The following is a 27,522-nucleotide window of genomic DNA, read 5'->3' on the forward strand; positions in this document are numbered from 1 at the left end:
TTCTCTGTGATAACCCACTGACAGTGCAGCACTTTCTCTGTGATAGCCTACTGACAGTGCAGCACTTTCTCTGTGATAACCCACTGACAGTGCAGCACTTTCCCTGTGATAACCCACAGACAGTGCAGCACTTTCTCTGTGATAACCCACTGACAGTGCAGCACTTTCCCTGTGATAACCCACTGACAGTGCAGCACTTTCTGTGTGATAAACCACTGACAGTGCAGCACTTTCTCTGTGATAACCCACTGACAGTGCAACACTTTCTCTGTGATAACCCACTGACAGTGCAGCACTTTCCCTGTGATAACACACTGACAGTACAGCACTTTCCCTGTGATAACCCACTGACAGTGCAGCACTTTCCCTGTGATAACCCACTGACAGTACAGCACTTTCTCTGTGATAACCCAATGACAGGCAGGAACTTTCTCTGTGATAACCCACTGACAGTGCAGCACTTTCCCTGTGATAACACACTGACAGTGCAGCACTTTCTCTATGGTAACCCACTGACAGTGCAGCAATTTCTCTGTGATAACACACTGACAGTGCAGCACTTTCTCTGTGATAACCCACTGACAGTACAGCACTTTCTCTGTGTTAACCCACCGACAGTACAGCACTTTCCCTGTGATAACCCACTGACACTGCAGCACTTTCTCTGTGATAACCCACTGACAGTGCAGCACTTTCTCTGTGATAACCCACTGACAGTGCAGCACTTTCTCTGTGATAACCCACCGGCAGTGCAGCACTTTCTCTGTGATAACCCACTGACAGTGCAGCACTTTCTCAGTGATAACTCGCTGACAGGGCAGCACTTTCTCTGTGATAACCCACTGACAGTGCAGCACTTTCTCTGTGATAACTCACAGACAGTGCAGCACTTTCTCTGTGATAAATCACCGACAGTGCAGCAGGTTCACTGTGATAAATCACTGAAATTGCAGCACATTCTCTGTGATAACTTACCGACAGTGCAGCACTTTCTCTGTGATAACTCACCGACAGTACAGCACTTTCCCTGTGATAACCCACTGACAGTGCAGCACTTTCTCTGTGATAACCCACTGACAGTGCAGCACTTTCTCTGTGATAACCCACTGACAGTGCAGCACGTTCCCTGTGCTAACCCACTGACAGTGCAGCACTTTCTCTGTGATAATTCACTGACAGTGCAGAACTTTCTCTGTGATAACCCACTGACAGGGCAGCACTTTCTCTGTGATAACCCACTGACAGTGCAGCACTTTCTGTGTGATAACCCACTGACAGTGCAGCACTTTCTCAATGATAACTCGCTGACAGTGCAGCACTTTCTCTGTGATAACCCACTGACAGTGCAGCACTTTCCCTGTGATAACTCACAGACAGTGCAGCACTTTCTCAGTGATAACTCGATGACAGTGCAGCACTTTCTCTGTGATAACCCACTGGCAGTGCAGCACTTTCTCAGTGATAACTCGCCGACAGTGCAGCACTTTCTCTGTGATAACTCACCGACAGTGCAGCACTTTCTCTGTGATAACTCACTGACAGTGCAGCACTTTCTCTGTGATAACCCACTGACAGTGCAGCACTTTCTCAGTGATAACTCGCTGACAGTGCAGCACTTTCTCTGTGATGACCCACTGACAGTGAAGCACTTTCTCTGTGATAACTCACAGACAGTGCAGCACTTTCTCTGTGATAAATCACCAACAGTGCAGCAGTTTCACTGTGATAAATCACTGACATTGCAGCACTTTCTCTGTGATAACCCACTGACAGTGCAGCACTTTCTCTGTGATAACCCACCGACATTGCAGCACTTTCTCTGTGATAACCCACTGACAGTGCAGCACTTTCTCTGTGATTACACACTGACAGTGCAGCACTTTCTCTGTGATAACCCACTGACAGTGCAGCACTTTCTCTGTGATAACTTACTGACAGTGCAGCACTTTCTCTGTGATAACCCACTGACAGTGCAGCACTTTCTCTGTGATAACACACTGACAGTGCAGCACTTTCTCTGTGATAACCCACTGACAGTGCAGCACTTTCCCTGTGATAACTCACTGACAGTGCAACACTTTCCCTGTGATAACCCACTGACAGTGCAGCACTTTCCCTGTGATAACCCACTGACAGTGCGCCCCTTTCTCTGTGATAACCCACCGACAGTGCAGCACTTTCTCTGTGATAACCCACCGACAGTGCAGCACTTTCTCTGTGATAACTCACTGACAGTGCAGCACTTTCCCTGTGATAACCCACTGACAGTGCAGCACTTTCCCTGTGATAACCCACTGACAGTGCAGCACTTCCTCTGTGATAAATCACCGACAGTGCAGCACTTTCTCTGTGATAAATCACTGACTGTGCAGCACTTTCCCTGTGATAACTTACTGACAGTGCAGCACTTTCCCTGTGATAACTTACCGACAGTGCAGCACTTGCTCTGTGATAACCCACCGACAGTGCAGCACTTTCCCTGTGATAACCCACTGACAGTGCAGCACTTTCCCTGTGATAACCCACAGACAGTGCAGCACTTTCTCTGTGATAACCCACTGACAGTGCAGCACTTTCCCTGTGATAACCCACTGACAGTGCAGCACTTTCTCTGTGTTAACCCACCGACAGTACAGCACTTTCCCTGTGATAACCCACTGACAGTGCAGCACTTTCTCTGTGATAACTTACCGACAGTACAGCACTTTCTCTGTGATAACCCACTGACAGTGCACCACTTTCTCTGTGATAACACACTGACAGTACAGCACTATCCCTGTGATAACCCACTGACAGTACAGCACTTTCCCTGTGATAACCCACTGACAGTGCATCACTTTCCCTGTGATAACCCACTGACAGTACAGCACTTTCCCTGTGTTAACCCACTGACAGTGCAGCACTTTCTCTGTGATAACACACTGACAGTGCAGCACTTTCCCTGTGATAACCCACTGACAGTGCAGCACATTCTCCGTGATAACCCACCGACAGTACAGCACTTTCTCTGTGATAACCGACTGACAGTGCAGCACTTTCTCTGTGATAACTCACCGACAGTGCAGCACTTTCTCTGTGATAAATCACAGACAGTGCAGCAGTTTCACTGTGATAACTTACCGACAGTGCAGCACTTTCTCTGTGATAAATCACTGACAGTGCAGCACTTTCTCTGTGATAACTTACCGACAGTGCAGCACTTTCTCTTTGATAACTTACCGACAGTGCAGCAGTTTCACTGTGATAATTTACCGACAGTGCAGCACTTTCTCTGTGATAACTTACCGACAGTGCAGCACTTTCTCTGTGATAAATCACTGACAGTGCAACACTTTCCCTGTGATAACCCACTGACAGTGCAGCACTTTCCCTGTGATAACCCACTGACAGTGCAGCACTTTCTCTGTGATAACCCACCGACAGTGCAGCACTTTCTCTGTGATAACCCACCGACAGTGCAGCACTTTCTCTGTGATAACTAACTGACAGTGCAGCACTTTCCCTGTGATAACCCACTGACAGTGCAGCACTTTCCCTGTAATAACCCACTGACAGTGCAGCACTTTCTCTGTGATAAATCACCGACAGTGCAGCACTTTCTCTGTGATAAATCACTGACAGTGCAGCACTTTCCCTGTGATAACTTACTGACAGTGCAGCACTTTCCCTGTGATAACTTACCGACAGTGCAGCACTTTCTCTGTGATAACCCACCGACAGTGCAGCACTTTCCCTGTGATAACCCACTGACAGTGTAGCACTTTCTCTGTGATAACACACTGACAGTGCAGCACTTTCTCTGTGATAACCCACTGACAGTGCAGCACTTTCTCTGTGATAGCCTACTGACAGTGCAGCACTTTCTCTGTGATAACCCACTGACAGTGCAGCACTTTCCCTGTGATAACCCACAGACAGTGCAGCACTTTCTCTGTGATAACCCACTGACAGTGCAGCACTTTCCCTGTGATAACCCACTGACAGTGCAGCACTTTCTGTGTGATAAACCACTGACAGTGCAGCACTTTCTCTGTGATAACCCACTGTCAGTGCAGCACTTTCTCTGTGATAACCCACTGACAGTGCAGCACTTTCCCTGTGATAACACACTGACAGTACAGCACTTTCCCTGTGATAACCCACTGACAGTGCAGCACTTTCCCTGTGATAACCCACTGACAGTACAGCACTTTCTCTGTGATAACCCAATGACAGGCAGGAACTTTCTCTGTGATAACCCACTGACAGTGCAGCACTTTCCCTGTGATAACACACTGACAGTGCAGCACTTTCTCTATGATAACCCACTGACAGTGCAGCACTTTCTCTGTGATAACCCACTGACAGTGCAGCACTTTCTCAGTGATACTTCGCTGACAGGGCAGCACTTTCTCTGTGATAACCCACTGACAGTGCAGCACTTTCTCTGTGATAACTCACAGACAGTGCAGCACTTTCTCTGTGATAAATCACCGACAGTGCAGCAGGTTCACTGTGATAAATCACTGAAATTGCAGCACATTCTCTGTGATAACTTACCGACAGTGCAGCACTTTCTCTGTGATAACTCACCGACAGTACAGCACTTTCCCTGTGATAACCCACTGACAGTGCAGCACTTTCTCTGTGATAACCCACTGACAGTGCAGCACTTTCTCTGTGATAACCCACTGACAGTGCAGCACGTTCCCTGTGCTAACCCACTGACAGTGCAGCACTTTCTCTGTGATAATTCACTGACAGTGCAGAACTTTCTCTGTGATAACCCACTGACAGGGCAGCACTTTCTCTGTGATAACCCACTGACAGTGCAGCACTTTCTGTGTGATAACCCACTGACAGTGCAGCACTTTCTCTGTGATAACCCACTGACAGTGCAGCACTTTCTCTGTGATAACCCACTGACAGTGCAGCACTTTCCCTGTGATAACACACTGACAGTACAGCACTTTCCCTGTGATAACCCACTGACAGTGCAGCACTTTCCCTGTGATAACCCACTGACAGTACAGCACTTTCTCTGTGATAACCCACTGACAGGCAGGAACTTTCTCTGTGATAACCCACTGACAGTGCAGCACTTTCCCTGTGATAACACACTGACAGTGCAGCACTTTCTCTATGATAACCCACTGACAGTGCAGCAATTTCTCTGTGATAACACACTGACAGTGCAGCACTTTCTCTGTGATAACCCACCGACAGTACAGCACTTTCTCTGTATTAACCCACCGACAGTACAGCACTTTCCCTGTGATAACCCACTGACAGTGTAGCACTTTCTCTGTGATAACTTACCGACAGTACAGCACTTTCTCTGTGATAACCCACTGACAGTGCACCACTTTCTCTGTGATAACACACTGACAGTACAGCACTATCCCTGTGATAACCCACTGACAGTACAGCACTTTCCCTGTGATAACCCACTGACAGTGCATCACTTTCCCTGTGATAACCCACTGACAGTACAGCACTTTCCCTGTGTTAACCCACTGACAGTGCAGCACTTTCTCTGTGATAACACACTGACAGTGCAGCACTTTCCCTGTGATAACCCACTGACAGTGCAGCACATTCTCCGTGATAACCCACCGACAGTACAGCACTTTCTCTGTGATAACCGACTGACAGTGCAGCACTTTCTCTGTGATAACTCACCGACAGTGCAGCACTTTCTCTGTGATAAATCACCGACAGTGCAGCAGTTTCACAGTGATAACTTACCGACAGTGCAGCACTTTCTCTGTGGTAAATGACTGACAGTGCAGCACTTTCTCTGTGATAACTTACCGACAGTGCAGCACTTTCTCTGTGATAACTTACCGACAGTGCAGCAGGTTCACTGTGATAATTTACCGACAGTGCAGCACTTTCTCTGTGATAACTTACCGACAGTGCAGCACTTTCTCAGTGATAAATCACTGACAGTGCAGTAATTTCTCTGTGATAACTTACCGACAGTGCAGCACTTTCTCTGTGATAACACACTGACAGTGCAGCACTTTCTCTGTGATAACCCACTGACAGTGCAGCACTTTCTCTGTGATAACCCACTGACAGTGCAGCAGTTTCCCTGTGGTAACCCACTGACAGTGCTGCACTTTCTCTGTGATAACCCACTGACAGTGCAGCACTTTCTCAATGATAACTCGCTGACAGTGCAGCACTTTCTCTGAGATAACCCACTGACAGTGCAGCACTTTCCCTGTGATAACTCACAGACAGTGCAGCACTTTCTCAGTGATAACTCGCTGACAGTGCAGCACTTTCTCTGTGATAACCCACTGGCAGTGCAGCACTTTCTCAGTGATAACTCGCTGACAGTGCAGCACTTTCTCTGTGATAACTCACCGACAGTGCAGCACTTTCTCTGTGATAACCCACTGACAGTGCAGCACTTTCTCTGTGATAACCCACTGACAGTGCAGCACTTTCTCAGTGATAACTCGCTGACAGGGCAGCACTTTCTCTGTGATAACCCACTGACAGTGCAGCACTTTCTCTGTGATAACTCACAGACAGTGCAGCACTTTCTCTGTGATAAATCACCGACAGTGCAGCAGGTTCACTGTGATAAATCACTGACATTGCAGCACTTTCTCTGTGATAACTTACCGACAGTGCAGCACTTTCTCTGTGATAACTCACCGACAGTACAGCACTTTCCCTGTGATAACCCACTGACAGTGAGGCACTTTCTCTGTGATAACCCACTGACAGTGCAGCACTTTCTCTGTGATAACCCACTGACAGTGCAGCACGTTCCCTGTGCTAACCCACTGACAGTGCAGCACTTTCTCTGTGATAATTCACTGACAGTGCAGAACTTTCTCTGTGATAACCCACTGACAGTGCAGCACTTTCTCTGTGATAACCCACTGACAGGGCAGCACTTTCTCTGTGATAACCCACTGACAGTGCAGCACTTTCTTTGTGATAACTCGCGACAGTGCAGCACTTTCTCTGTGATAACACGCCGACAGTGCAGCACTTTCTCTGTGATAACCCACTGACAGGGCAGCACTTTCTCTGTGATAACTTACTGACAGTGCAGCACTTTCTTTGTGATAACTCGCGACAGTGCAGCACTTTCCCTGTGATAACCCACTGACAGTGCAGCACTTGCTCTGTGATAACCCACTGACAGTGCAACACTTTCCCTGTGATAACCCACTGACAGTGCAGCACTTTCTATGTGATAATCCACTGACAGTGCAGCACTTTCTCTGTGATAACCCACTGACAGTGCAGCACTTTCTCTGTGATAACCCACTGACAGGGCAGCACTTTCTCTGTGATAACCCACTGACAGTGCAGCACATTCTTTGTGATAACTCGCGACAGTGCAGCACTTTCTCTGTGATAACCCACCGACAGGGCAGCACTTTCTCTGTGATAACCCACTGACAGGGCAGCACTTTCTCTGTGATAACCCACTGACAGTGCAGCACTTTCTTTGTGATAACTCGCCACAGTGCAGCACTTTCCCTGTGATAACCCACTGACAGTGCAGCACTTTATCTGTGATAACAAACTGACAGTGCAGCACTTTCTCTGTGATAACCCACTGACAGTGCAGCACTTTCTCTGTGATAACTTACTGACAGTGCAGCACTTTCTCTGTGATAACCCACTGACAGTGCAGCACTTTCTCTGTGATAACACACTGACAGTGCAGCACTTTCTCTGTGATAACCCACTGACAGTGCAGCACTTTCTCTGTGATAACTCACTGACAGTGCTGCACTTTCCTTGTGATAACCCACTGACAGTGCAGCACTTTCCCTGTGATAACCCACTGACAGTGCAGCACTTTCTCTGTGATAACCGACCGACAGTGCACCACTTTCTCTGTGATAACCCACTGACAGTGCAGCACTTCCTCTGTGATAACTTACTGACAGTGCAGCACTTTCTCTGTGATAACTTACTGACAGTGCAGCACTTTCTCTGTGATAAATCACCGACAGTGCAGCACTTTCTCTGTGATAAATCACTGACAGTGCAGCACTTTCCCTGTGATAACTTACTGACAGTGCAGCACTTTCCCTGTGATAACTTACCGACAGTGCAGCACTTTCTCTGTGATAACCCACCGACAGTGCAACACTTTCTCTGTGATAACCCACTGACAGTGCAGCACTTTCTCTGTGATAACACATTGACAGTGCAGCACATTCTCTGTGATAACCCACTGACAGTGCAGCACTTTCTCTGTGATAACCTACTGACCGTGCAGCACTTTCTCTGTGATAACCCACTGACAGTGCAGCACTTTCCCTGTGATAACCCACTAACAGTGCAGCACTTTCCCTGTGATAACCCACTGACAGTGCAGCACTTTCTCTGTGATAACCCACTGACAGTGCAGCACTTTCTCTGTGATAACCCACTGACAGGCAGGAACTTTCTCTGTCATAACCCACTGACAGTGCAGCACTTTCCCTGTGATAACCCACTGACAGTGCAGCACTTTCTCTGTGATAACCCACTGACAGTGCAGCACTTCCTCTGTGATAACTTACTGACAGTGCAGCACTTTCTCTGTGATAACCCACCAACAGTACAGCACTTTCTCTGTGATAACCCACCGACAGGGCAGCACTTTCCCTGTGATAACCCACTGACAGTGCAGCACTTTCTTTGTGATAACTCGCCACAGTGCAGCACTTTCCCTGTGATAACCCACTGACAGTGCAGCACTTTCTCTGTGATAACAAACTGACAGTGCAGCACTTTCTCTGTGATAACCCACTGACAGTGCAGCACTTTCTCTGTGATAACTTACTGACAGTGCAGCACTTTCTCTGTGATAAACCACTGACAGTGCAGCACTTTCTCTGTGATAACGCACTGACAGTGCAGCACTTTCTCTGTGATAACCCACTGACAGTGCAGCACTTTCTCTGTGATAACTCACTGACAGTGCTGCACTTTCCTTGTGATAACCCACTGACAGTGCAGCACTTTCCCTGTGATAACCCACTGACAGTGCAGCACTTTCTCTGTGATAACCGACCGACAGTGCAGCACTTTCTCTGTGATAACCCACTGACAGTGCAGCACTTCCTCTGTGATAACTTACTGACAGTGCAGCACTTTCTCTGTGATAACTTACTGACAGTGCAGCACTTTCTCTGTGATAAATCACCGACAGTGCAGCACTTTCTCTGTGATAACCCACTGACAGTGCAGCACTTTCCCTGTGATAACTCACTGACAGTGCAACACTTTCCCTGTGATAACCCACTGACAGTGCAGCACTTTCCCTGTGATAACCCACTGACAGTGCGCCCCTTTCTCTGTGATAACCCACCGAGAGTGCAGCACTTTCTCTGTGATAACCCACCGACAGTGCAGCACTTTCCCTGTGATAACCCACTGACAGTGCAGCACTTCCTGTGTGATAAATCACCGACAGTGCAGCACTTTCTCTGTGATAAATCACTGACAGTGCAGCACTTTCCCTGTGATAACTTACTGACAGTGCAGCACTTTCCCTGTGATAACTTAGCGACAGTGCAGCACTTGCTCTGTGATAACCCACCGACAGTGCAGCACTTTCCCTGTGATAACCCACTGACAGTGCAGCACTTTCTCTGTGATAACACACTGACAGTGCAGCACTTTCTCTGTGATAACCCACTGACAGTGCAGCACTCTCTCTGTGATAGCCTACTGACAGTGCAGCACTTTCTCTGTGATAACCCACTGACAGTGCAGCACTTTCCCTGTGATAACCCACAGACAGTGCAGCACTTTCTCTGTGATAACCCACTGACAGTGCAGCACTTTCCCTGTGATAACCCACTGACAGTGCAGCACTTTCTGTGTGATAACCCACTGACAGTGCAGCACTTTCTCTGTGATAACCCACTGAGAGTGCAGCACTTTCTCTGTGATAACCCACTGACAGTGCAGCACTTTCCCTGTGATAACACACTGACAGTACAGTACTTTCCCTGTGATAACCCACTGACAGTGCAGCACTTTCCCCGTGATAACCCACTGACTGTACAGCACTTTCTCTGTGATAACCCACTGACAGGCAGGAACTTTCTCTGTGATAACCCACTGACAGTGCAGCACTTTCCCTGTGATAACCCACTGACAGTGCAGCACTTTCTCTGTGATAACCCACTGACAGTGCAGCAATTTCTCTGTGATAACACACTGACAGTGCAGCACTTTCTCTGTGATAACCCATCGACAGTACAGCACTTTCTCTGTGTTAACTCACCGACAGTACAGCACTTTCCCTGTGATAACCCACTGACAGTGCAGCACTTTCTCTGTGATAACTTACCGACAGTACAGCACTTTCTCTGTGATATCCCACTGACAGTGCACCACTTTCTCTGTGATAACACACTGACAGTACAGCACTATCCCTGTGATAACCCACTGACAGTACAGCACTTTCCCTGTGATAACCCACTGACAGTGCATCACTTTCCCTGTGATAACCCACTGACAGTACAGCACTTTCCCTGTGTTAACCCACTGACAGTGCAGCACTTTCTCTGTGATAACACACTGAAAGTGCAGCACTTTCCCTGTGATAACCCACTGACAGTGCAGCACATTCTCCGTGATAACCCACCGACAGTACAGCACTTTCTCTGTGATAACCGACTGACAGTGCAGCACTTTCTCTGTGATAACTCACCGACAGTGCAGCACTTTCTCTGTGATAAATCACAGACATTGCAGCAGTTTCACTGTGATAACTTACCGACAGTGCAGCACTTTCCCTGTGATAAATCACTGACAGTGCAGCACTTTCTCTGTGATAACTTACCGACAGTGCTGCACTTTCTCTGTGATAACTTACCGACAGTGCAGCAGTTTCACTGTGATAATTTACCGACAGTGCAGCACTTTCTCTGTGATAACTTACCGACAGTGCAGCACTTTCTCTGTGATAAATCACTGACAGTGCAACACTTTCCCTGTGATAACCCACTGACAGTGCAGCACTTTCCCTGTGATAACCCACTGACAGTGCAGCACTTTCTCTGTGATAACCCACCGACAGTGCAGCACTTTCTCTGTGATAACCCACCGACAGTGCAGCACTTTCTCTGTGATAACTAACTGACAGTGCAGCACTTTCCCTGTGATAACCCACTGACAGTGCAGCACTTTCCCTGTAATAACCCACTGACAGTGCAGCACTTTCTCTGTGATAAATCACCGACAGTGCAGCACTTTCTCTGTGATAAATCACTGACAGTGCAGCACTTTCCCTGTGATAACTTACTGACAGTGCAGCACTTTCCCTGTGATAACTTACCGACAGTGCAGCACTTTCTCTGTGATAACCCACCGACAGTGCAGCACTTTCCCTTTGATAACCCACTGACAGTGTAGCACTTCCTCTGTGATAAATCACCGACAGTGCAGCACTTTCTCTGTGATAAATCACTGACAGTGCAGCACTTTCCCTGTGATAACTTACTGACAGTGCAGCACTTTCCCTGTGATAACTTACCGACAGTGCAGCACTTGCTCTGTGATAACCCACTGACAGTGTAGCACTTCCTCTGTGATAAATCACCGACAGTGCAGCACTTTCTCTGTGATAAATCACTGACAGTGCAGCACTTTCTCTGTGATAACTTACCGACAGTGCAGCACTTTCTCTGTGATAACTTACCGACAGTGCAGCAGTTTCACTGTGATAATTTACCGACAGTGCAGCACTTTCTCTGTGATAACTTACCGACAGTGCAGCACTTTCTCTGTGATAAATCACTGACAGTGCAACACTTTCCCTGTGATAACCCACTGACAGTGCAGCACTTTCCCTGTGATAACCCACTGACAGTGCAGCACTTTCTCTGTGATAACCCACCGACAGTGCAGCACTTTCTCTGTGATAACCCACCGACAGTGCAGCACTTTCTCTGTGATAACTAACTGACAGTGCAGTACTTTCCCTGTGATAACCCACTGACAGTGCAGCACTTTCCCTGTAATAACCCACTGACAGTGCAGCACTTCCTCTGTGATAAATCACCGACAGTGCAGCACTTTCTCTGTGATAAATCACTGACAGTGCAGCACTTTCCCTGTGATAACTTACTGATAGTGCAGCACTTTCCCTGTGATAACTTACCGACAGTGCAGCACTTTCTCTGTGATAACCCACCGACAGTGCAGCACTTTCCCAGTGATAACCCACTGACAGTGTAGCACTTCCTCTGTGATAAATCACCGACAGTGCAGCACTTTCTCTGTGATAACTCACTGACAGTGCAGCACTTGCTCTGTGATAACCCACCGACAGTGCAGCACTTTCCCTGTGATAACCCACTGACAGTGCAGCACTTTCTCTGTGATAACACACTGACAGTGCAGCACTTTCTCTGTGATAACCCACTGACAGTGCAGCACTCTCTCTGTGATAGCCTACTGACAGTGCAGCACTTTCTCTGTGATAACCCACTGACAGTGCAGCACTTTCCCTGTGATAACCCACAGACAGTGCAGCACTTTCTCTGTGATAACCCACTGACAGTGCAGCACTTTCCCTGTGATAACCCACTGACAGTGCAGCACTTTCTGTGTGATAACCCACTGACAGTGCAGCACTTTCTGTGTGATAACCCACTGACAGTGCAGCACTTTCTCTGTGATAACCCACTGAGAGTGCAGCACTTTCTCTGTGATAACCCACTGACAGTGCAGCACTTTCCCTGTGATAACACACTGACAGTACAGTACTTTCCCTGTGATAACCCACTGACAGTGCAGCACTTTCCCCGTGATAACCCACTGACTGTACAGCACTTTCTCTGTGATAACCCACTGATAGGCAGGAACTTTCTCTGTGATAACCCACTGACAGTGCAGCACTTTCCCTGTGATAACCCACTGACAGTGCAGCACTTTCTCTGTGATAACCCACTGACAGTGCAGCAATTTCTCTGTGATAACACACTGACAGTGCAGCACTTTCTCTGTGATAACCCATCGACAGTACAGCACTTTCTCTGTGTTAACCCACCGACAGTACAGCACTTTCCCTGTGATAACCCACTGACAGTGCAGCACTTTCTCTGTGATAACTTACAGACAGTACAGCACTTTCTCTGTGATAACCCACTGACAGTGCACCACTTTCTCTGTGATAACACACTGACAGTACAGCACTATCCCTGTGATAACCCACTGACAGTACAGCACTTTCCCTGTGATAACCCACTGACAGTGCATCACTTTCCCTGTGATAACCCACTGACAGTACAGCACTTTCCCTGTGTTAACCCACTGACAGTGCAGCACTTTCTCTGTGATAACACACTGAGAGTGCAGCACTTTCCCTGTGATAACCCACTGACAGTGCAGCACATTCTCCGTGATAACCCACCGACAGTACAGCACTTTCTCTGTGATAACCGACTGACAGTGCAGCACTTTCTCTGTGATAACTCACCGACAGTGCAGCACTTTCTCTGTGATAAATCACAGACAGTGCAGCAGTTTCACTGTGATAACGTACCGACAGTGCTGCACTTTCTCTGTGATAAATCACTGACAGTGCAGCACTTTCTCTGTGATAACTTACCGACAGTGCAGCAGTTTCACTGTGATAATTTACCGACAGTGCAGCACTTTCTCTGTGATAACTTACCGACAGTGCAGCACTTTCTCTGTGATAAATCACTGACAGTGCAACACTTTCCCTGTGATAACCCACTGACAGTGCAGCACTTTCCCTGTGATAACCCACTGACAGTGCAGCACTTTCTCTGTGATAACCCACCGACAGTGCAGCACTTTCTCTGTGATAACCCACCGACAGTGCAGCACTTTCTCTGTGATAACTAACTGACAGTGCAGCACTTTCCCTGTGATAACCCACTGACAGTGCAGCACTTTCCCTGTAATAATCCACTGACAGTGCAGCACTTTCTCTGTGATAAATCACCGACAGTGCAGCACTTTCTCTGTGATAAATCACTGACAGTGCAGCACTTTCCCTGTGATAACTTACTGACAGTGCAGCACTTTCCCTGTGATAACTTACCGACAGTGCAGCACTTTCTCTGTGATAACCCACCGACAGTGCAGCACTTTCCCTGTGATAACCCACTGACAGTGTAGCACTTTCTCTGTGATAACACACTGACAGTGCAGCACTTTCTCTGTGATAACCCACTGACAGTGCAGCACTTTCTCTGTGATAGCCTACTGACAGTGCAGCACTTTCTCTGTGATAACCCACTGACAGTGCAGCACTTTCCCTGTGATAACCCACAGACAGTGCAGCACTTTCTCTGTGATAACCCACTGACAGTGCAGCACTTTCCCTGTGATAACCCACTGACAGTGCAGCACTTTCTGTGTGATAACCCACTGACAGTGCAGCACTTTCTCTGTGATAACCCACTGACAGTGCAGCACTTTCTCTGTGATAACCCACTGACAGTGCAGCACTTTCCCTGTGATAACACACTGACAGTACAGCACTTTCCCTGTGATAACCCACTGACAGTGCAGCACTTTCCCTGTGATAACCCACTGACAGTACAGCACTTTCTCTGTGATAACCCACTGACAGGCAGGAACTTTCTCTGTGATAACCCACTGACAGTGCAGCACTTTCCCTGTGATAACACACTGACAGTGCAACACTTTCTCTATGATAACCCACTGACAGTGCAGCAATTTCTCTGTGATAACACACTGACAGTGCAGCACTTTCTCTGTGATAACCCACCGACAGTACAGCACTTTCTCTGTGTTAACCCACCGACAGTACAGCACTTTCCCTGTGATAACCCACTGACAGTGTAGCACTTTCTCTGTGATAACTTACCGACAGTACAGCACTTTCTCTGTGATAACCCACTGACAGTGCACCACTTTCTCTGTGATAACACACTGACAGTACAGCACTATCCCTGTGATAACCCACTGACAGTACAGCACTTTCCCTGTGATAACCCACTGACAGTGCATCACTTTCCCTGTGATAACCCACTGACAGTACAGCAATTTCCCTGTGTTAACCCACTGACAGTGCAGCACTTTCTCTGTGATAACACACTGACAGTGCAGCACTTTCCCTGTGATAACCCACTGACAGTGCAGCACATTCTCCGTGATAACCCACCGACAGTACAGCATTTCTCTGTGATAACCGACTGACAGTGCAGCACTTTCTCTGTGATAACTCACCGACAGTTCAGCACTTTCTCTGTGATAAATCACCGACAGTGCAGCAGTTTCACTGTGATAACTTACCGACAGTGCAGCACTTTCTCTGTGATAAATCACTGACAGTGCAGCACTTTCTCTGTGATAACTTACCGACAGTGCAGCACTTTCTCTGTGATAACTTACCGACAGTGCAGCAGTTTCACTGTGATAATTTACCGACAGTGCAGCACTTTCTCTGTGATAACTTACCGACAGTGCAGCACTTTCTCTGTGATAAATCACTGACAGTGCAGTAATTTCTCTGTGATAACTTACCGACAGTGCAGCACTTTCTCTGTGATAACACACTGACAGTGCAGCACTTTCTCTGTGATAACCCACTGACAGTGCAGCACTTTCTCTGTGATAACCCACTGACAGTGCAGCAGTTTCCCTGTGGTAACCCACTGACAGTGCTGCACTTTCCCTGTGTTAACCCACTGACAGTGCTGCACTTTCTCTGTGATAAATCACTGACAGTGCAGCACTTTCTCTGTGATAACTTACCGACAGTGCAGCAGTTTCACTGTGATAATTTACCGACAGTGCAGCACTTTCTCTGTGATAACTTACCGACAGTGCAGCACTTTCTCTGTGATAAATCACTGACAGTGCAACACTTTCCCTGTGATAACCCACTGACAGTGCAGCACTTTCCCTGTGATAACCCACTGACAGTGCAGCACTTTCTCTGTGATAACCCACCGACAGTGCAGCACTTTCTCTGTGATAACCCACCGACAGTGCAGCACTTTCTCTGTGATAACTAACTGACAGTGCAGCACTTTCCCTGTGATAACCCACTGACAGTGCAGCACTTTCCCTGTAATAATCCACTGACAGTGCAGCACTTTCTCTGTGATAAATCACCGACAGTGCAGCACTTTCTCTGTGATAAATCACTGACAGTGCAGCACTTTCCCTGTGATAACTTACTGACAGTGCAGCACTTTCCCTGTGATAACTTACCGACAGTGCAGCACTTTCTCTGTGATAACCCACCGACAGTGCAGCACTTTCCCTGTGATAACCCACTGACAGTGTAGCACTTTCTCTGTGATAACACACTGACAGTGCAGCACTTTCTCTGTGATAACCCACTGACAGTGCAGCACTTTCTCTGTGATAGCCTACTGACAGTGCAGCACTTTCTCTGTGATAACCCACTGACAGTGCAGCACTTTCCCTGTGATAACCCACAGACAGTGCAGCACTTTCTCTGTGATAACCCACTGACAGTGCAGCACTTTCCCTGTGATAACCCACTGACAGTGCAGCACTTTCTGTGTGATAACCCACTGACAGTGCAGCACTTTCTCTGTGATAACCCACTGACAGTGCAGCACTTTCTCTGTGATAACCCACTGACAGTGCAGCACTTTCCCTGTGATAACACACTGACAGTACAGCACTTTCCCTGTGATAACCCACTGACAGTGCAGCACTTTCCCTGTGATAACCCACTGACAGTACAGCACTTTCTCTGTGATAACCCACTGACAGGCAGGAACTTTCTCTGTGATAACCCACTGACAGTGCAGCACTTTCCCTGTGATAACACACTGACAGTGCAGCACTTTCTCTATGATAACCCACTGACAGTGCAGCAATTTCTCTGTGATAACACACTGACAGTGCAGCACTTTCTCTGTGATAACCCACCGACAGTACAGCACTTTCTCTGTGTTAACCCACCGACAGTACAGCACTTTCCCTGTGATAACCCACTGACAGTGTAGCACTTTCTCTGTGATAACTTACCGACAGTACAGCACTTTCTCTGTGATAACCCACTGACAGTGCACCACTTTCTCTGTGATAACACACTGACAGTACAGCACTATCCCTGTGATAACCCACTGACAGTACAGCACTTTCCCTGTGATAACCCACTGACAGTGCATCACTTTCCCTGTGATAACCCACTGACAGTACAGCAATTTCCCTGTGTTAACCCACTGACAGTGCAGCACTTTCTCTGTGATAACACACTGACAGTGCAGCACTTTCCCTGTGATAACCCACTGACAGTGCAGCACATTCTCCGTGATAACCCACCGACAGTACAGCATTTCTCTGTGATAACCGACTGACAGTGCAGCACTTTCTCTGTGATAACTCACCGACAGTTCAGCACTTTCTCTGTGATAAATCACCGACAGTGCAGCAGTTTCACTGTGATAACTTACCGACAGTGCAGCACTTTCTCTGTGATAAATCACTGACAGTGCAGCACTTTCTCTGTGATAACTTACCGACAGTGCAGCACTTTCTCTGTGATAACTTACCGACAGTGCAGCAGTTTCACTGTGATAATTTACCGACAGTGCAGCACTTTCTCTGTGATAACTTACCGACAGTGCAGCACTTTCTCTGTGATAAATCACTGACAGTGCAGTAATTTCTCTGTGATAACTTACCGACAGTGCAGCACTTTCTCTGTGATAACACACTGACAGTGCAGCACTTTCTCTGTGATAACCCACTGACAGTGCAGCACTTTCTCTGTGATAACCCACTGACAGTGCAGCAGTTTCCCTGTGGTAACCCACTGACAGTGCTGCACTTTCTCTGTGATAACCCACTGACAGTGCAGCACTTTCTCAATGATAACTCGCTGACAGTGCAGCACTTTCTCTGTGATAACCCACTGACAGTGCAGCACTTTCCCTGTGATAACTCACAGACAGTGCAGCACTTTCTCAGTGATAACTCGCTGACAGTGCAGCACTTTCTCTGTGATAACCCACTGGCAGTGCAGCACTTTCTCAGTGATAACTCGCTGACAGTGCAGCACTTTCTCTGTGATAACTCACCGACAGTGCAGCACTTTCTCTGTGATAACCCACTGACAGTGCAGCACTTTCTCTGTGATAACCCACTGACAGTGCAGCACTTTCTCAGTGATAACTCGCTGACAGGGCAGCACTTTCTCTGTGATAACCCACTGACAGTGCAGCACTTTCTCTGTGATAACTCACAGACAGTGCAGCACTTTCTCTGTGATAAATCACCGACAGTGCAGCAGGTTCACTGTGATAAATCACTGACATTGCAGCACTTTCTCTGTGATAACTTACCGACAGTGCAGCACTTTCTCTGTGATAACTCACCGACAGTACAGCACTTTCCCTGTGATAACCCACTGACAGTGCAGCACTTTCTCTGTGATAACCCACCGACAGTGCAGCACTTTCTCTGTGATAACTTACCGACAGTGCAGCACTTTCTCTGTGATAAATCACTGACAGTGCAACACTTTCCCTGTGATAACCCACTGACAGTGCAGCACTTTCCCTGTGATAACCCACTGACAGTGCAGCACTTTCTCTGTGATAACCCACCGACAGTGCAGCACTTTCTCTGTGATAAATCACTGACAGTGCAACACTTTCCCTGTGATAACCCACTGACAGTGCAGCACTTTCCCTGTGATAACCCACTGACAGTGCAGCACTTTCTCTGTGATAACCCACCGACAGTGCAGCACTTTCTCTGTGATAAATCACTGACAGTGCAACACTTTCCCTGTGATAACCCACTGACAGTGCAGCACTTTCCCTGTGATAACCCACTGACAGTGCAGCACTTTCTCTGTGATAACCCACCGACAGTGCAGCACTTTCTCTGTGATAACCCACCGACAGTGCAGCACTTTCTCTGTGATAACTAACTGACAGTGCAGCACTTTCCCTGTGATAACCCACTGACAGTGCAGCACTTTCCCTGTAATAATCCACTGACAGTGCAGCACTTTCTCTGTGATAAATCACCGACAGTGCAGCACTTTCTCTGTGATAAATCACTGACAGTGCAGCACTTTCCCTGTGATAACTTACTGACAGTGCAGCACTTTCCCTGTGATAACTTACCGACAGTGCAGCACTTTCTCTGTGATAACCCACCGACAGTGCAGCACTTTCCCTGTGATAACCCACTGACAGTGTAGCACTTTCTCTGTGATAACACACTGACAGTGCAGCACTTTCTCTGTGATAACCCACTGACAGTGCAGCACTTTCTCTGTGATAGCCTACTGACAGTGCAGCACTTTCTCTGTGATAACCCACTGACAGTGCAGCACTTTCCCTGTGATAACCCACAGACAGTGCAGCACTTTCTCTGTGATAACCCACTGACAGTGCAGCACTTTCCCTGTGATAACCCACTGACAGTGCAGCACTTTCTGTGTGATAACCCACTGACAGTGCAGCACTTTCTCTGTGATAACCCACTGACAGTGCAGCACTTTCTCTGTGATAACCCACTGACAGTGCAGCACTTTCCCTGTGATAACACACTGACAGTACAGCACTTTCCCTGTGATAACCCACTGACAGTGCAGCACTTTCCCTGTGATAACCCACTGACAGTACAGCACTTTCTCTGTGATAACCCACTGACAGGCAGGAACTTTCTCTGTGATAACCCACTGACAGTGCAGCACTTTCCCTGTGATAACACACTGACAGTGCAACACTTTCTCTATGATAACCCACTGACAGTGCAGCAATTTCTCTGTGATAACACACTGACAGTGCAGCACTTTCTCTGTGATAACCCACCGACAGTACAGCACTTTCTCTGTGTTAACCCACCGACAGTACAGCACTTTCCCTGTGATAACCCACTGACAGTGTAGCACTTTCTCTGTGATAACTTACCGACAGTACAGCACTTTCTCTGTGATAACCCACTGACAGTGCACCACTTTCTCTGTGATAACACACTGACAGTACAGCACTATCCCTGTGATAACCCACTGACAGTACAGCACTTTCCCTGTGATAACCCACTGACAGTGCATCACTTTCCCTGTGATAACCCACTGACAGTACAGCAATTTCCCTGTGTTAACCCACTGACAGTGCAGCACTTTCTCTGTGATAACACACTGACAGTGCAGCACTTTCCCTGTGATAACCCACTGACAGTGCAGCACATTCTCCGTGATAACCCACCGACAGTACAGCATTTCTCTGTGATAACCGACTGACAGTGCAGCACTTTCTCTGTGATAACTCACCGACAGTTCAGCACTTTCTCTGTGATAAATCACCGACAGTGCAGCAGTTTCACTGTGATAACTTACCGACAGTGCAGCACTTTCTCTGTGATAAATCACTGACAGTGCAGCACTTTCTCTGTGATAACTTACCGACAGTGCAGCACTTTCTCTGTGATAACTTACCGACAGTGCAGCAGTTTCACTGTGATAATTTACCGACAGTGCAGCACTTTCTCTGTGATAACTTACCGACAGTGCAGCACTTTCTCTGTGATAAATCACTGACAGTGCAGTAATTTCTCTGTGATAACTTACCGACAGTGCAGCACTTTCTCTGTGATAACACACTGACAGTGCAGCACTTTCTCTGTGATAACCCACTGACAGTGCAGCACTTTCTCTGTGATAACCCACTGACAGTGCAGCAGTTTCCCTGTGGTAACCCACTGACAGTGCTGCACTTTCCCTGTGTTAACCCACTGACAGTGCTGCACTTTCTCTGTGATAAATCACTGACAGTGCAGCACTTTCTCTGTGATAACTTACCGACAGTGCAGCAGTTTCACTGTGATAATTTACCGACAGTGCAGCACTTTCTCTGTGATAACTTACCGACAGTGCAGCACTTTCTCTGTGATAAATCACTGACAGTGCAACACTTTCCCTGTGATAACCCACTGACAGTGCAGCACTTTCCCTGTGATAACCCACTGACAGTGCAGCACTTTCTCTGTGATAACCCACCGACAGTGCAGCACTTTCTCTGTGATAACCCACCGACAGTGCAGCACTTTCTCTGTGATAACTAACTGACAGTGCAGCACTTTCCCTGTGATAACCCACTGACAGTGCAGCACTTTCCCTGTAATAATCCACTGACAGTGCAGCACTTTCTCTGTGATAAATCACCGACAGTGCAGCACTTTCTCTGTGATAAATCACTGACAGTGCAGCACTTTCCCTGTGATAACTTACTGACAGTGCAGCACTTTCCCTGTGATAACTTACCGACAGTGCAGCACTTTCTCTGTGATAACCCACCGACAGTGCAGCACTTTCCCTGTGATAACCCACTGACAGTGTAGCACTTTCTCTGTGATAACACACTGACAGTGCAGCACTTTCTCTGTGATAACCCACTGACAGTGCAGCACTTTCTCTGTGATAGCCTACTGACAGTGCAGCACTTTCTCTGTGATAACCCACTGACAGTGCAGCACTTTCCCTGTGATAACCCACAGACAGTGCAGCACTTTCTCTGTGATAACCCACTGACAGTGCAGCACTTTCCCTGTGATAACCCACTGACAGTGCAGCACTTTCTGTGTGATAACCCACTGACAGTGCAGCACTTTCTCTGTGATAACCCACTGACAGTGCAGCACTTTCTCTGTGATAACCCACTGACAGTGCAGCACTTTCCCTGTGATAACACACTGACAGTACAGCACTTTCCCTGTGATAACCCACTGACAGTGCAGCACTTTCCCTGTGATAACCCACTGACAGTACAGCACTTTCTCTGTGATAACCCACTGACAGGCAGGAACTTTCTCTGTGATAACCCACTGACAGTGCAGCACTTTCCCTGTGATAACACACTGACAGTGCAGCACTTTCTCTATGATAACCCACTGACAGTGCAGCAATTTCTCTGTGATAACACACTGACAGTGCAGCACTTTCTCTGTGATAACCCACCGACAGTACAGCACTTTCTCTGTGTTAACCCACCGACAGTACAGCACTTTCCCTGTGATAACCCACTGACAGTGTAGCACTTTCTCTGTGATAACTTACCGACAGTACAGCACTTTCTCTGTGATAACCCACTGACAGTGCACCACTTTCTCTGTGATAACACACTGACAGTACAGCACTATCCCTGTGATAACCCACTGACAGTACAGCACTTTCCCTGTGATAACCCACTGACAGTGCATCACTTTCCCTGTGATAACCCACTGACAGTACAGCAATTTCCCTGTGTTAACCCACTGACAGTGCAGCACTTTCTCTGTGATAACACACTGACAGTGCAGCACTTTCCCTGTGATAACCCACTGACAGTGCAGCACATTCTCCGTGATAACCCACCGACAGTACAGCATTTCTCTGTGATAACCGACTGACAGTGCAGCACTTTCTCTGTGATAAGTCACCGACAGTTCAGCACTTTCTCTGTGATAAATCACCGACAGTGCAGCAGTTTCACTGTGATAACTTACCGACAGTGCAGCACTTTCTCTGTGATAAATCACTGACAGTGCAGCACTTTCTCTGTGATAACTTACCGACAGTGCAGCACTTTCTCTGTGATAACTTACCGACAGTGCAGCAGTTTCACTGTGATAATTTACCGACAGTGCAGCACTTTCTCTGTGATAACTTACCGACAGTGCAGCACTTTCTCTGTGATAAATCACTGACAGTGCAGTAATTTCTCTGTGATAACTTACCGACAGTGCAGCACTTTCTCTGTGATAACACACTGACAGTGCAGCACTTTCTCTGTGATAACCCACTGACAGTGCAGCACTTTCTCTGTGATAACCCACTGACAGTGCAGCAGTTTCCCTGTGGTAACCCACTGACAGTGCTGCACTTTCTCTGTGATAACCCACTGACAGTGCAGCACTTTCTCAATGATAACTCGCTGACAGTGCAGCACTTTCTCTGTGATAACCCACTGACAGTGCAGCACTTTCCCTGTGATAACTCACAGACAGTGCAGCACTTTCTCAGTGATAACTCGCTGACAGTGCAGCACTTTCTCTGTGATAACCCACTGGCAGTGCAGCACTTTCTCAGTGATAACTCGCTGACAGTGCAGCACTTTCTCTGTGATAACTCACCGACAGTGCAGCACTTTCTCTGTGATAACCCACTGACAGTGCAGCACTTTCTCTGTGATAACCCACTGACAGTGCAGCACTTTCTCAGTGATAACTCGCTGACAGGGCAGCACTTTCTCTGTGATAACCCACTGACAGTGCAGCACTTTCTCTGTGATAACTCACAGACAGTGCAGCACTTTCTCTGTGATAAATCACCGACAGTGCAGCAGGTTCACTGTGATAAATCACTGACATTGCAGCACTTTCTCTGTGATAACTTACCGACAGTGCAGCACTTTCTCTGTGATAACTCACCGACAGTACAGCACTTTCCCTGTGATAACCCACTGACAGTGCAGCACTTTCTCTGTGATAACCCACTGACAGTGCAGCACTTTCTCTGTGATAACCCACTGACAGTGCAGCACTTTCTCTGTGATAACCCACTGACAGTGCAGCACTTTCTCTGTGATAATTCACTGACAGTGCAGAACTTTCTCTGTGATAACCCACTGACAGGGCAGCACTTTCTCTGTGATAACCCACTGACATTGCAGCACTTTCTGTGTGATAACCCACTGACAGTGCAGCACTTTCTCTGTGATAACCCACTGACAGTGCAGCACTTTCTCTGTGATAACCCACTGAAATGCAGCACTTTCCCTGTGATAACACACTGACAGTACAGCACTTTCCCTGTGATAACCCACTGACAGTGCAGCACTTTCCCTGTGATAACCCACTGACAGTACAGCACTTTCTCTGTGATAACCCACTGACAGGCAGGAACTTTCTCTGTGATAACCCACTGACAGTGCAGCACTTTCCCTGTGATAACACACTGACAGTGCAGCACTTTCTCTATGATAACCCACTGACAGTGCAGCAATTTCTCTGTGATAACACACTGACAGTGCAGCACTTTCTCTGTGATAACCCACCGACAGTACAGCACTTTCTCTGTGTTAACCCACCGACAGAACAGCACTTTCCCTGTGATAACCCACTGACAGTGTAGCACTTTCTCTGTGATAACTTACCGACAGTACAGCACTTTCTCTGTGATAACCCACTGACAGTGCACCACTTTCTCTGTGATAACACACTGACAGTACAGCACTATCCCTGTGATAACCCACTGACAGTACAGCACTTTCCCTGTGATAACCCACTGACAGTGCATCACTTTCCCTGTGATAACCCACTGACAGTACAGCACTTTCCCTGTGTTAACCCACTGACAGTGCAGCACTTTCTCTGTGATAACACACTGACAGTGCAGCACTTTCCCTGTGATAACCCACTGAGAGTGCAGCACATTCTCCGTGATAACCCACCGACAGTACAGCACTTTCTCTGTGATAACCGACTGACAGTGCAGCACTTTCTCTGTGATAACTCACCGACAGTGCAGCACTTTCTCTGTGATAAATCACCGACAGTGCAGCAGTTTCACTGTGATAACTTACCGACAGTGCAGCACTTTCTCTGTGATAAATCACTGACAGTGCAGCACTTTCTCTGTGATAACTTACCGACAGTGCAGCACTTTCTCTGTGATAACTTACCGACAGTGCAGCAGTTTCACTGTGATAATTTACCGACAGTGCAGCACTTTCTCTGTGATAACTTACCGACAGTGCAGCACTTTCTCTGTGATAAATCACTGACAGTGCAGTAATTTCTCTGTGATAACTTACCGACAGTGCAGCACTTTCTCTGTGATAACACACTGACAGTGCAGCACTTTCTCTGTGATAACCCACTGACAGTGCAGCACTTTCTCTGTGATAACCCACTGACAGTGCAGCAGTTTCCCTGTGGTAACCCACTGACAGTGCAGCACTTTCTCTGTGATAACCCACTGACAGTGCAGCACTTTCTCAATGATAACTCGCTGACAGTGCAGCACTTTCTCTGTGATAACCCACTGACAGTGCAGCACTTTCCCTGTGATAACTCACAGACAGTGCAGCACTTTCTCCGTGATAACTCGCTGACAGTGCAGCACTTTCTCAGTGATAACTCGCTGACAGTGCAGCACTTTCTCTGTGATAACTCACCGACAGTGCAGCACTTTCTCTGTGATAACCCACTGACAGTGCAGCACTTTCTCTGTGATAACCCACTGACAGTGCAGCACTTTCTCAGTGATAACTCGCTGACAGGGCAGCACTTTCTCTGTGATAACCCACTGACAGTGCAGCACTTTCTCTGTGATAACTCACAGACAGTGCAGCACTTTCTCTGTGATAAATCACCGACAGTGCAGCAGGTTCACTGTGATAAATCACTGACATTGCAGCACTTTCTCTGTGATAACTTACCGACAGTGCAGCACTTTCTCTGTGATAACTCACCGACAGTACAGCACTTTCCCTGTGATAACCCACTGACAGTGCAGCACTTTCTCTGTGATAACCCACTGACAATGCAGCACTTTCTCTGTGATAACCCACTGACAGTGCAGCACGTTCCCTGTGCTAACCCACTGACAGTGCAGCACTTTCTCTGTGATAATTCACTGACAGTGCAGAACTTTCTCTGTGATAACCCACTGACAGTGCAGCACTTTCTCTGTGATAACCCACTGACAGGGCAGCACTTTCTCTGTGATAACCCACTGACAGTGCAGCACTTTCTTTGTGATAACTCGCGACAGTGCAGCACTTTCTCTGTGATAACACGCCGACAGTGCAGCACTTTCTCTGTGATAACCCACTGACAGGGCAGCACTTTCTCTGTGATAACTTACTGACAGTGCAGCACTTTCTTTGTGATAACTCGCGACAGTGCAGCACTTTCCCTGTGATAACCCACTGACAGTGCAGCACTTGCTCTGTGATAACCCACTGACAGTGCAACACTCTCCCTGTGATAACCCACTGACAGTGCAGCACTTTCTATGTGATAATCCACTGACAGTGCAGCACTTTCTCTGTGATAACCCACTGACAGTGCAGCACTTTCTCTGTGATAACCCACTGACAGGGCAGCACTTTCTCTGTGATAACTCACTGACAGTGCAGCACATTCTTTGTGATAACTCGCGACAGTGCAGCACTTTCTCTGTGATAACCCACCGACAGGGCAGCACTTTCTCTGTGATAACCCACTGACAGGGCAGCACTTTCTCTGTGATAACCCACTGACAGTGCAGCACTTTCTTTGTGATAACTCGCCACAGTGCAGCACTTTCCCTGTGATAACCCACTGACAGTGCAGCACTTTCTCTGTGATAACAAACTGACAGTGCAGCACTTTCTCTGTGATAACCCACTGACAGTGCAGCACTTTCTCTGTGATAACTTACTGACAGTGCAGCACTTTCCCTGTGATAACCCACTGACAGTGCAGCACTTTCTCTGTGATAACACACTGACAGTGCAGCACTTTCTCTGTGATAACCCACTGACAGTGCAGCACTTTCTCTGTGATAACTCACTGACAGTGCTGCACTTTCCTTGTGATAACCCACTGACAGTGCAGCACTTTCCCTGTGATAACCCACTGACAGTGCAGCACTTTCTCTGTGATAACCGACCGACAGTGCAGCACTTTCTCTGTGATAACCCACTAACAGTGCAGCACTTCCTCTGTGGTAACTTACTGACAGTGCAGCACTTTCTCTGTGATAACTTACTGACAGTGCAGCACTTTCTCTGTGATAAATCACCGACAGTGCAGCACTTTCTCTGTGATAAATCACTGACAGTGCAGCACTTTCCCTGTGATAACTTACTGACAGTGCAGCACTTTCCCTGTGATAACTTACTGACAGTGCAGCACTTTCTCTGTGATAACCCACCGACAGTGCAGCACTTCCTCTGTGATAACCCACTGACAGTGCAGCACTTTCTCTGTGATAACACATTGACACTGCAGCACATTCTCTGTGATAACCCACTGACAGTGCAGCACTTTCTCTGTGATAACCTACTGACAGTGCAGCACTTTCTCTGTGATAACCCACTGACAGTGCAGCACTTTCCCTGTGATAACCCACTAACAGTGCAGCACTTTCCCTGTGATAACCCACTGACAGTGCAGCACTTTCTCTGTGATAACCCACTGACAGTGCAGCACTTTCTCTGTGATAACCCACTGACAGGCAGGAACTTTCTCTGTCATAACCCACTGACAGTGCAGCACTTTCCCTGTGATAACCCACTGACAGTGCAGCACTTTCTCTGTGATAACCCACTGACAGTGCAGCACTTTCTCTGTGATAACTTACTGACAGTGCAGCACTTTCTCTGTGATAACCCACCAACAGTACAGCACTTTCTCTGTGATAACCCACCGACAGTGCAGCACTTTCCCTATGATAACCCACTGACAGTGCAGCACTTTCTTTGTGATAACTCGCCACAGTGCAGTACTTTCCCTGTGATAACCCACTGACAGTGCAGCACTTTCTCTGTGATAACAAACTGACAGTGCAGCACTTTCTCTGTGATAACC

Source organism: Chiloscyllium punctatum, chromosome 13, assembly GCF_047496795.1.
Source record: "Chiloscyllium punctatum isolate Juve2018m chromosome 13, sChiPun1.3, whole genome shotgun sequence".
Classification (NCBI taxonomy): Eukaryota; Metazoa; Chordata; class Chondrichthyes; order Orectolobiformes; family Hemiscylliidae; genus Chiloscyllium; species Chiloscyllium punctatum.